This window comes from Gallus gallus, chromosome Z, assembly GCF_016699485.2.
Source record: "Gallus gallus isolate bGalGal1 chromosome Z, bGalGal1.mat.broiler.GRCg7b, whole genome shotgun sequence".
In the NCBI taxonomy this organism is placed as follows: Eukaryota; Metazoa; Chordata; class Aves; order Galliformes; family Phasianidae; genus Gallus; species Gallus gallus.
In genome coordinates this window covers 45,423,132-45,436,108 of record NC_052572.1, presented here as the reverse complement: position 1 = coordinate 45,436,108, position 12,977 = coordinate 45,423,132, and the positions used below count along the sequence as shown (strand labels likewise).

The window sequence follows — 12,977 nt, the reverse complement described above, 5'->3', positions numbered from 1 at the left end:
TTTTCTTTGAGACTGTTCAGAAGTAATCACCTGGGGCTTAAGATCTCAGCAGAAGTACCAAGAAGAAGTACTTTAGGGATGGTCTAACCTGTTTCTCACAAGGCTAGCAGAAAATAGATTAGACAGTTTGCAAATGTCATATGTCAGCACAGCATTAAAATATTACACATCTGTCTACAGTCTTTCCAGCATTAGATCACAGGTGTCAGCATATGGAACAGGTAACATTTGTTTGGTTTTAGACTCTTTCTGGAAGTCATCATCTGTCTGAGTGTAAGTGCATAACCTTGTCAGAATACTCTGTTAATCTTATGGGCAGCCAGCACTGCAATTTCTACTGCCTTTTATGGAGACTTGAGTTCCTCTAAGCTGGCATAAATCCCAAATGCTTTCTCCACTGTTGCTGGAGAGAGACTTTCAGGTAGGAAATTTCTAACCTGAACTGAAAAGTTATTTTAGCTAAGCTATTGTAGGGCCTGAAAAGAACAGACCTAGAAGAAAGACGATTTCCGTTCTATTTCTCGCTGAGTAATAGTATGACACTCTATGTTACAATAACTTTATTTCCTTTGTATTCTTTGAATACACATATTACTGTAAAATTAATTGATGATCACTTTGGTTTGCTTTCCAGGAAATGTAATCTTTCTTCCCCATTTCCATAGTAAACTACTAATTTTCATGTGGCATCTAAAAAACCAAAGCTGTTTTATGAGTTACTATGCATTGACAGTCAGAATTCTTTTCAAGAATTCAATTATTTTTCCTATTCTTTTTCTGCTATTCCATAGTTAGTTTTGTTTGTTTGTTTGTTTGTTTGCTTGCCAAGAGGAAGAGGAATCAAAAGTGAACACCAATTATTTTTGGGCATTTTCTTTCTGATGACACTACAAATACTAAACAGCTTCTTTATACATGAATAAGTAAGACAGTACCAGAGCTAACCAAGAAACAATTTATTTTTAATAATTTGGAATTTTATTATTATTATTATTTAAAATTTTACAAAATATTCTGAATAGAAACACTGCTCATATCCCTCTCCCCTTCATAGCTGACACAACCATATGCTAATAAAAGACTTAATCACTGAGAAGGAAGTTCTGTGTCAACGAACAACACTGTGTACTGGTTTGGTAGTTATGTTCTTTTCTGTTCTGTGTCTTAGCTGAAGTAAGTATGTATATGTATAAGATGGCCAGGATTTTTAAATGCAACTGTTACTTGAAGACTAGCAAATAAATAGATGATTCTTAATGGTTTTGAAAATCATGCCTCACTGGTTCTGAAGCAGTGCTGTAATGTTAACTTTTCATAAAATTATAGTGAATCAATCAGACCATAATTTAACAGTGTTTGAAGATCTTGTTCAGTGTATTGGACAGTCATATGAAATTTAGTAAAGGCAGGAGATTCCTGGTGCAACTGTCCATATGTAAATAGTTGTGATTGAGTGACTGGGATTCTCTGAGTACTCTCTGATGGGGGAGGAGAGATGCTCAATTCTGATGGTCCAGTGCTCTGAGAAAAAGATAATGAAAATCTTTGTGTCCCCCTCCAAAGAAATGTGCTTCAACAGGAATGGGCCACGCAGCTGCAGCCCTAGCAACAAGGCGCTGGAGAAAAGAATTAGGGCAACTTTGCAAAGGAGAACAGCCACATTTGAGTGTGATCAAATTAAGCTGCTGGCATAGCAGTTAGAAGAAGCAGTTAGAAGAACCTGTGTACCTGTCAGTCTTCTAGCTTCTCTTTGTTTATTTTTAATATTTAGATGGGAATCTCCATTTTTGTTTTTTAAGATGTAGATAAATCAATTACATGCTAGTGTTGTTATTGTTTGTTACTTTTAACTGTAACCTATTTTGAGCTTTAGAAATTTGTGGTTTTCAACATAATACTGTATGTTTTTATACAGAGTAGCAGTAACTTTAGTGTTTTGTGTGTGTGCATGAGTATGATTTTAAGCCTAAATTAGAGAAGTGTATTTCTTGAAGAATTAATGGTGCTGCACAATTCATTGTCACAAGTTAAATAATGTGAAGTAATTTAGTTGGCATTTATTTTGCTAGTATGGATGCATAAAATCTTTAAAGAAGTAGTGGTTTGAGAAACTAATTTATTATGAATATATATGTATGTGCATATGTATATATATATTCACAGGATTATTTGTAAGATTTATATTGGTTCTTATCAAGTGGTTATACTTATTCTAACAGATGCTTTCTAAAGAAATTCATCGTATGTGTTTTATTTGTATTTGTTTATTTATTTGCAATCTGACCAGTTTCCATGGAGGGTCCAGAATGAATTGGGATAATGCTGCTGATGTGAACAAAATAAGCTTCACTAATTATCCAGCTGTACCCATCACAGTTCTCTGCATGTTTGGGAAAGAGGAAGAGCTTGTTTGAAAGGACGACTGAACAAGTGAATACCTTAAACCAAATGATCTGTGGCAGAGTGGCAATGAGGGCTTTGGAGAAGTGACTAGTGATGCCTGTGAATGGGCAGCAGCCATGTCTGGCTTTTCTTGAGCCTAGCACCTGAGCTATCATCCCCATCTCTCTTGGGAGAACCAGGGGAAGTCAAATCCGCTTGCATCTTGCCTTGAAGCTGCTGTTACTGTCTCATGCTCAACCAGTTACTGAGATGAAGAAAGGCAACATGAAAAGTTACATTACCTCACTGTTTTCCAATGTTTTGATATACTTCGGTAGGATTAGTACTTTTTTGTCATTTGCTTTCTTACTTCCGAAATCCAGTCCTCAGTGTCTGTGCAACAGTCTGACTATAAGTCAGGGCCCAGAGCAAGCAGCGCAGCAGATCTAATGGTTTTTGGGTGATTTGCTGACTTGATGTGCTGAGAGTCAGGAGCAAACATGTTCCTATCTGCTGATTCTGCTACAGAGATGATTATGTCCTGCACAGGAGCAGGGTGGAAAGCTGTAATAGCATCACTGAAAACTGTCTGAGCAGGATTTACTGGCACTTGGTTGTAAATGTGTTGTGGTAGTCAATTCTTGGCTCTTTTGTGTTTTTCTTTTGTCTTTTCCTTTACTAGTTCTGTATGCAGGCTGTGCAGTGAAAGAGGGCTGAAGGCTAAGAAGAGCGTGTTCTCTCAATAGGTGTGTTTGCTGATGTGCCTTAAAGTGCAAAGGGAAAAGACTGGCACCTGCATAATACTTGGATATAACTTGAGCTTCAAATTATTTTTGGGAGGGGTAGCGAAAATAAGGGAACTATTTTAGACATCCCATGTGATTTGAGGCTTTACTTAAATACGAATTTAACAACTACATCTTGCATTCTTTACAGAAATTTCTTAAAGAACTCCCCTGTATTTGAAGAAGGTCAACTATAATGGAAAAAAACTCATTAAAAGGCATCTGTAACTTTTACTGAAATGCGTACTTTTTTTTACCTTAATGTCAGCATTCAGATAAAAGGTTGTTATGCCAGGCAAAGCAATTAGCCTGTAGTTCTGTTTATTTGTTTCCTGATAGACACAGGGTTTCTTTGTCAGCACATTCAAGGAGAATAACCACCACCCACCAACACACACAGAGAAATGAAAAAAATGAACAGATTTATGGCATTAGAGGAGATGAGATCTCATTTAAAATAGGGAAATTTTGCATGGTAAACTGAATTATCACAATTACAGAAGTTTGATAATTCAGTCAAGTTAGTTGCTGCTTGCTTTTCATTTGAGTTTGTTTAAATCAGTTCTACAAACAAATTTGATTGTGCCCTCCAGCAAAATCCTAGTGACTCAGTTCCAGATCTTCCACTGGGAGAGATTGCATCTATGAAATATTATAATGTTATTACATAATTTACAAAAAAAAAAAAGCAAAAAAAAAACTAACCAAACAAAACAACAACAACCAAACCCAGCAACAACAGACAAAAAAAAAAAAAAACCAACAACAACAAAGACAAAAAACCACCTAGAAATATGAATGCAGCAACAGTCTTTCTCTGTCTTTTTTAAGTAGAGAGGATTGCACTGAATTTTACAGCTTAAACTTCTAGTAGTAATGGAGATTGCCAGCAGTTCTGTTGTGTGCAGAAATAGTATTCATCAGTAGCATTGCAAAGATCAGCATGAAGACATTTGCCAACTGTATATATTTCAAAGTTATTACAGTCTCTTCTTTCGAAGTGGCTGCAGAAGACTTTAAAAGTTCAAAGTAACTGGTGAAAAGGGGCAGAAATTTCCATAGGGCTATAGAAAATAGTGCATCTCCTCTCAAAATCCAAAAATCTGCACTCTTACCTCCTTTGTTAAAGTTAGTTTGCTAGGTGGGACTTTTTTGAGTTTTTCAAACCCTTTTCTGTTTAATTATTGTTTCTTGGTCATTTGCCACAGCAGTTTCTAAGAGAAAATGAGAAGCTGTTGTTCTACTTAGTGCTTTGTATTTCCAAATTGTCATAGTCCCTGCAAATGTCAAAGTTTAAATTGTGTTAAAACACAGCACGATCTCACTTGAAGCATCTGCCTATATCCGTTGGCTTTCCTGACCCTGGCAGTACCTGAAGAGGTTATGACTTTGTACATATGGAATTGTGGTGACCTGTCCTGTTTCTTCATAACAGCACTTGCAGAATGGTTGTTCTGAATAGCTAGGTAATCTTGTGATCTAGGGAATTAAGTATTTGTCAAGAGAGATAACTGGTTAACTAAATTTACCTGTCAAAAAAGGTCAGACACCAGGCCACAGGGAATAGGTGGTGTTGGCAGTTTTCTGTTTGTTTGTTTGTATTCAACCTTAAATTTGGGACCATCTGATGTTAAATCCGTCATGAGCTAAGCCATTCAGGTCATTTTCTATGTTTTGTTGTGCAGTCTTATCAGTGCAGCATACAGTAGAGGTCTTGGAGGGACCTGGCAGTACTTCCTGATGCAAAGAACTGCAGTGGCTGCTGCTGCTGTTTGCCTTCTGGCTTTGTCATGTGTGTTACAAAAAGACTGCCTGTTGTGTTGCTGTCTGGAAAAATCTGTAGCTGATCTTGAATATTGCCTTGTTTCAAGTGTGGAAACAGTTCTGACTGATGTGAGAAGCACTTGAATCTTAATGCTTATTTATGGAAAATCTTGTTTGGGTTGGCAGCGACATTCTTTTCATAACAAGGAAGTGTAAATTTTATGTATTAGTTATTCAAGACCTTTTAAGATTATCAGCAGTACTGTATGTCTAGTGATTGTCTTGGCGTGAGAAGTACTGTTTATTTTTCAGACTTCCCTAGGTTTTTTTGTCTGCCTTTGTTTATGTCAAAAGGTTGGAAAGGTGGAATGAAGCAGTCCATATTCTCACATGTGTTTTGGTTTGCTTTCCTTTCTTTACCTGTTTGCAAACAGATTCTGCCAAAATAGTACAAAGTGTTTTGCTTGGAGATAGTATGTCTTTGATCCGTATACTGGAATTATTAATGCTGTTTTTAAATGTGTTTTCTTGTAAATAATCACATTTCTTTTTCCCTTTTCTTACTCCCAAACAAATTCACCTGAACTTAGTTTATGTGGAAGTATTAATTCAGTGTGGAAGCAAATGCTGTAAGGATAATGTGATGGCAAAACGTGACTTGCTTACAACGGGAAAAGGAACGTAGCTTCATTGCTGTGCTAGCATACAGTGATAACAGTTATCATTCTGCTGCTATCTGTTGTAAGCAGGCTCTGTGTTGGCCATTACAGGGTGTGGTATGTGGTGATCATTTTTCTTCACTGTAGATGCATAGTGGAGAGATTCTTGAAGAAAGGAAAGGTAAAATTAGGTTGGGGCAATGTCTGAGGATGGAGCCAGTCTGGTGTGGAGACGTAGACTGTAACAGGGCAGGAGCAAGGAACATGGCCTGCTCCCTCAATAGAATTTCTAGGAACATTAGCATGAAAGGATTCTCGAACAAGAGACACCCTTGTAGAAATCACTTTGAAGGTCAGGCTGTTTGTCACCTTCACCATATCAAAAAATTACACCTTGATTAGCTTGTGTAAAAAAAACCACATTGTATCCCTTTACTCAGAATGTCATACATAATAAGAGGCAAGCAATGTGTGATCTGTCACCTGCCATGCACACTTTACAGGTGCTTTCCTGTATGATAAGGAGGAAATGAGCCATTTCTGCTCTATCTTGACTTTTGGAAGCAATAAGGAGGTTGTGAAAAGATTGTTTGAGAAAGAAAATAGAAAGTTGTGTATGAAGCCTGTTAACTCTTAAGTTGTTACTGAAATAAAATGCAGACTTTTAAGAGTGAGTGTAATTAATCATCAAAAAAGTTCTCAAAGGGAAATAATAGGTTACTCTTAGTTCATTTTCTTCTAATGACATTTGAATGCCTGCAGGAAAAAAAAAGATCACAAATCAGGCTAAATGTTGAAGTTCTTAGTGTTCATTTAGTTCTGACTTTAATTTCTTTTTCCATAGGATATAAGATAGCAACACTATAGAAATCTCTTCAGATAGGAAGAAATATCATCCCACTTATTGTAACTTAGTTGTGTTTAAATCAAGGATTTCTTGAGTTAGCTGGTGTTTGTCCACATAGCAAACTTTGATGTTTAAGACCTTTTTTTTTCTCCCTTATAGTTATATTAAAAAAAAAAAAACTCCAAAAACCTGAAGATTTGATTAAATACAAAACATGTGAGAAGCGTATGATTAGCCACAAGTCAACCACTGACATCACTGACTTTATTAATTGTTGTGTTTGTTTTGTTTTGTTTTGTTTTTTGACTGACCAAAACTGCAGTGTATTTTCACAGTCCTTTGTAAAAGACAATAAAGAAATGAAGATTTCTGACATGATAATATACTGACAAATTCATACACCAGTAAATAAGATGGGGTTTTTCCTCCATTAACCTGTAACTGCTGTTGGTCAGCTTTAGTAAGTCAGCTTTCCTTCCAAGCCATATTTACATTTCTTTAGCTTATTTTTTCCTCTACAATTTTTGATCTGCAAGGCATTTGCTTCTAATCTGTAGTCTCATGTTTTAACTATAAAATCTTAATCTTGAGAATATTGATTAGGCTTTTTAATATCTTGTTATGTTAGGAAAATTCGTGCAAATAAAATACAAAATTGTTTGGTTTTGCAGATCTGTACATTGAATTTGATACATTTAAAACTACAATGCTGTCTGGCATGATGAACAGCCCTTTGCTGTTTAGTCATTGTGGTAAAGAAGGTAAATGTTCTTTATTTTTCATATTTGGGGAAATATCTTTCCTTGAGGTGTACCTGACAAGTCAATTTGAGTAAGTATGAGTACTGCCTATCTGATAAATATGTTACCTTAAGAAAAGACTTATTGTATCAAGAAGGTTTCACATTGTTGCGTTCTCAAAGGGCTGCTGAGCATACAGCAAAGCTTTCATAAATAAGGAAGACAAGAATTGTCTTGGAGGAAAAGGAACTTGTAAATGTCCATAAAGCTTGATAGATATCACATGCCAACTCCTGATATGATGCTAGAATTTCAGATCTGGTAGAGAAGTAGCATAAGTGGATCTTGCAGCCACTATCTAATATGTTTCTAGCATAGCTTATTACATTCTTTATCTTTTCTACCTTCACAAGCACTAAAACCTGTCGTAACGCAATAGTGTTAGCTAAGAAGCAGCATGTTGTATTGCTGTCCTACCTCCAAAAGGCCATTTACTTTATTAATTCTAAGCAACAAAATTAAATAACTGACAGGATTCCATTTTGAAAAAATAATGCGATTTTCTCATGAAACATTCTGAGTACATGACTTTATAGGTATGTTACTGGAATACAAAGAAAGCAGATATCAAGACAGATGTGAAGCTTTTTTTAAATTATCACTGTTTTAAGTTACCAGCACTGTATATAGAGGTGTTTTCTTCTTTGTTTCTGTTTTTCAAAGCAGATTGTTATTGGCAACTTTAGAGTTCTTCAGACAGAATTCAGAGAAACAAGCATGCGTAATAGGAAAGGATGCCATATATTTATCTTGTTCTTTCAATGTCTTCTAACAGTTCAATGGTTAACATACAGAATTCTAAAAACTAACATTTACTTATGGTCTGTTTTTGCTGGGAGAAGCATTGCCCTCACTGTGTTATCATCATGCAGTTCCAGGTTCTGCTAAAATATGTACATTGAAATCAACGAACTGGTGGAAATCTCTTGTACTTATAATTAAGAACGTCCTTAGCTATACTGACTCAGAAGATAACATGATCACTTTGCCTTAGTTTCCCACACACATGCTAAGTCGAAGAGGTCAGGAGACTTCCTCATAGTCAGTGTATTTATGGCAAAGCCAAGAATAGAACCTGTATTTCCTGCCTCACAGTTATGTGTCTTGTTTTTTAAAAGTTAAACTGATTCCTGTTAAATATTTAGCAATAAGACTCCTGTTGAATAGTTGGCAGTGTGATTCATGATGATGGATTATACCAAGTTATTAACAATTATGCAGCCGTTTGTACACATGATTTTTTTCAGTAATTTTACAATTACCAGGCTTTGCTATGACACTCCAGTCAAAAACTTGACTTCAGAAATTCCGTAAAGTCACCATGGCACAAGATCAAGAGATATGCCTGTATTAAAATGCTGTGAGAACATAGTTGTAGTTCTTCTGCCTATTTGGTATTGGTTCTCAAAGTTTTTATCAGCTCTTTTAATCATTACTGAATCATTTTTAATTTTTTGTTAATAAAGCTTTGTTCTACATTGGAGATCTTTTGATTTTTTTCCCATAGAATCATTTAAGAATGGAATGGAAAAGATATGCTCATTCATCTGTTAATTTCTTTGCCATTATGTGACTTCTTGTTTGGTTGTTTTAACTAATGCTCTCTCCAGTGTAGTACTAAATGACTCGCATTGGAACTTCCACCACTTGCCTACTGAGGCAGTTCTGTAATTCAGTAAGAATTTAAGAAGTTTTTAAAAGATTTCTTTTAATAATCACTTTTTGTTTGTTTGTTTGTTTCTTTGTTTTGGTTTGGTCTGGATTTGGATTTGGATTTTTTTTTCCTCTACAGCTTTTACTGTTAAACAATATATTCACTAGCTTAAGTTGAATTGATTAAATTTGTATTTGTGTAGGGAAGGGACATAGAGCTGGATGTCGTAGTACAGGGTGCTAGTTTTCAAACTTGTCCTCGAAGGTAATGCTTTTGGGCAAAATCTGAAATTATGACTACACACATTTAAAGAAAACATTCATATTTGAGAAGAATTCAATAAATAAGCAAGGTTTACTCTTTGCAATTAAGTTTCATCTTCATTCATCTGTGAAAAACAATCTGTACTCATATATTAATTACTCTGCCTTTTCTGCTCCTGGTGTTTGAAAATACTATCTTAATATGCAGGGGACATTTCAGTTAGCGTCAACTAAATAAGGAATTTGTGTATGCATTATGTATGGCATCAGTGCTTCCCCTTTGAGAACAACAGAACTCATCTTTGAAACTGAAACAGAAGTGTTACACAAAAATGTTGAAATTGTACAAGCATCTCTGAGCTCTGTTTACAAAATAAAAATAAAAATGAAAGTAGTAAATGTTTTATAATAGCACTGTACCCATAAATGTACTTCATGCATGAAACTCTTACAATAGAAAGGGAGAAAACAGATCCTTTAAGTGCAGATTTTTTTGTTGTTGCAGTAGTCTGGAAATAGTTATTTTAATTTTCACGCAATGTAGCTTTGGTTCTATCATGAAAAAGAGAAACATGCAGCAGCGTATCTTAAAAACAGTGATGTCTCTAGGTCTTGGTGACCCCAGCTGCTCATGCCAAGGAATGAGGCATAGTGCTTGCAAGGCAGGTGGTATGCTTGATGAGGGGTCCTGCTCTGAGGCTGGTGAGCCTGGGCCACTCCTGACTACTCCGTGGGGTGCTTGGAAATCAGCCTGCTTGCTTGTGGCAGCTAACTCACCTACAGCTCTGTGCTTTGGGATAAGGAGGATTTGCAGTGTGGTTTGGGGAGATTTTTGAGGGAGTTAGGATTTTTTTGGGAGTGTCTTGTGCTGTCATGGCAGATGTTTCTTAATCCAGAGCAGAGCTTCACATTTAGTAATGTGAGCCAAGACTGTTAGGAAGATCTGGGCAGTTTGATGATCTTTCTTTAATTTAACCAGAGCCTTGTTAGGACTCCTGATATCTGCAATTGAGAGTGTGATTGGAACAGTTTCTGAGCACCTGGTAGCATAGTGGAAGATATGTTTTTCAGACTGCATCTGAGAAACAGACAGTTTCTTGGGGGGTTAAATTTTAGTGTACAAGAAGAATTTTCTACTCACAAGGAGGTTAACAATTAAACCATTGACTGTGAAAGTAAATTGGGAAAAATGTCATGCTGTTTAGATTTTCTTTATTGTCCTTTGAAGAAACAGAGTGACCTTGCTAGTAAGTGTGCTCTTTGCTTTAAAGTGGCTTATTTCTTCACACTGCAGTGTTCTTGGATGTCAAACAAAATTTTTGTTGCAGTGGAGGTTGTGTTGAAACCTACAACCCTGGGATCACTGGGAGGAAATGTGGCAACCTGTACCTTCCCTGTTAAAGCCACTCTTTAGATTGCTATTGGAGCATGAAAGTCAGCCTCCTGTCATATATTTCTTAATGTCTTCTGATGTACTTCTTTCTCCCCCATCTCAACCCCCCAGGCTTGTGCTTTTAGATGGAAGAAATACTGTTTTGATTAACTTTCTAGGTACTTATGGTACTTTCTAGGTTACTAGGTCACACTGAGTAGCCAGCTTTGCAAATGTCATGTAGTAATTCTTCCTGTTGTAACTGTAACTTCTATTGTGTGACGTGAATTTATTCTAGAATGTATTAGGAAGAGAATATGAAGGGTGTTACTAGTGCTAAATGTGTTTGAGAGCAAATAAAAAGAAGTGTTCTTGTGGAAGAGAATTAATAGCAGATGCAAAAGTACATTGAAGCCAACTGGCTGAGCCAATTGTGCAATGAGAATAAATGAGTAAATGTGCTGTAGGCAAATCAGGTTTTTACTGTGAAGGAAAAAAGGAAAACCTTAGTAATCTGAGAGTTTTCTTATCTCCTTTAGCTTTTAGATACGAGTCAGTTTCCTGCACTCAGTGGGGTGGCTGTGGCTGTTCTCTGCAGGTGCCAACAGCATCAGTGGTGGCCAGGGCCAAGAGGCTGTGAAGGGAGACAGGGCTGCACGACCAGCTGTCCCATTCTGGGAAACAGCACACCTTATTCAAACCAAACAGCTGGTGAGGTGTGACAAGTCTTCTTCCATGTTCATGTAATATGTAGAAAATATTTTCTTTGCATAGCAAAGAACAGGAAGGTACTCAGTTTGAGAAATGTGTGTGTTTATCACAATTCATTCCACTCAAGCATTTTGCTTAAAAAAAAAAAAAAAAAAAAAAAAAAACTCAAAATGTACAAGAGCATTTAGTTATGTTAAGTATTTTTAAATGTGTTCTATTGGTGTCTTCTTGGAAAAAAATTGAATGGTTTGTGACATAAAATTATCATTTAAATGTATTCAAAACATGCTTTAAATTGTTGGCAGACTGAGTTTGCATCTTGGAAGCCATAACCTATTTGTGATACTCTATTTATTAAGAGTATACATGGTAATGTAATTTCTAACTACATGTCATCTTCTCTCTGTTGTCTGAGAACAACTGTAATGAATGTAGCTGAAAGTTCACTCTGGGGTTCAAATATGTCATCCTGTGGTTATCTGGTGTCAGAATAGACTTGATGCATAGCCTGCTTACTTCCTTATAGTGAGGCATTGACTAAGAATTGAGATATATGAAGTTACTTCAGTATTGAGCAGGCAAACCCTGCATATTGCTGATGGTTTTGTCAGCAACTTTAAGTCTGCAAAACTTAAGTGAACTTGTTTAGCATTTCCAAGTATGTACAACTAGTCTTAAAACTAGTTGGAGAAGTAACTCCTAGTGTGAAGAATTTACACTTTTTTAATCCAGGTTTTTCTGCTCACTGGTTTCTTACCAGCGCAGGTAAGCCAAATTCCACTGTATACATGGTGTTGAGAAAGGAAAGCCAGATCGCTTCAGATGGTTTTACATTGGCAATAAAATTCGAGATGACTTAACCACTGCTGAAATTTGACCCACAGGGCATTTTCCAAATCAACGCTTCGGTTGCAATGGCCTTGAACTTTTTGTGGGTACATAGGGAATACAATTCATTGTTTCTTGGCATGATAAGCAGGTCATTTGTGAGGAGACAGTTTAACTTCCTGTACTTTCAGATTTCAGAACAGGGATGGTTGTTCTGTTGAGAATACATACTTTGTTATAATGTTTCTGGAACATTTTGAAACTGCCTTTGTTTTTTAACTAGGTCAGCAATTCTGGTTTCTCCATTGAAATTTCTCTAGTGTTAGAAATTTGTCTTGTGCAGCGCATATTTTTATCTCAAGCTGTCTGTATGTACACTTGACTGTTTTTCTATGTATATTATGGCATAGTGTCTTTTCTCTCAAAATATTTGTTTCTAAAATTGCACATCTCTACCTGAATTCTTAAGCTTTATTGACCTATAATAAACCTGTATTTGGTAAGTTCTTCTTGTGTTCTTGTGTATAAGAAGGTATGCTGAACAACAAACTTGTTCTGTACTTTCAACCAGAACATTAATAAATGCATATCTATCACAAAACTAAAATCTTTGAGAATTTTCACTGTTTTCTTTGTGATTAAATTTTTCAGACTCTAGCCTTTGAATGAGAAGATAAACATTACATCAGTGTTTTAAAAAAAGGACATGCAAGAGCTCTCTGAGGTGAATTATTTTTTGTAAAGATCCTAGCTGAATACTAAGTATCATTCCCAGTGACATGCAGAACCCTGGGGGAATGGGAAGAAACTGGAAACAATTCCTCATAATTGTCTGAATCAAGCTGCATCTGAAGGTGGTCCCAAAACAGGGAGGTGGAATAACCTAGTATAAACAATTGTAGTGACAAAAAT

At 36.1% G+C, this 12,977-nt stretch overlaps 1 protein-coding gene across 10 annotated transcripts in view; it reads left to right on the top strand.

Annotated features, from left to right (window-relative positions):
* The window catches only part of CDC42SE2 (CDC42 small effector 2), a 90,567-nt gene that overhangs the window by 28,603 nt on the left and 48,987 nt on the right, over nucleotides 1-12,977 (top strand). For 2 of the 10 annotated variants that reach the window (XM_040655643.2, XM_046905495.1), the window contains one exon: nucleotides 7,109-7,198. The exons of 7 other annotated variants lie outside the window; for them this stretch is intronic. The gene's annotated coding sequence lies outside the window, so the exon portion shown is untranslated. Of the gene's footprint in view, nucleotides 1-7,108; nucleotides 7,199-12,716; nucleotides 12,790-12,977 lie in introns of all 10 variants that reach the window. One more of the 10 variants, XM_046905491.1, reaches the window with a different exon arrangement.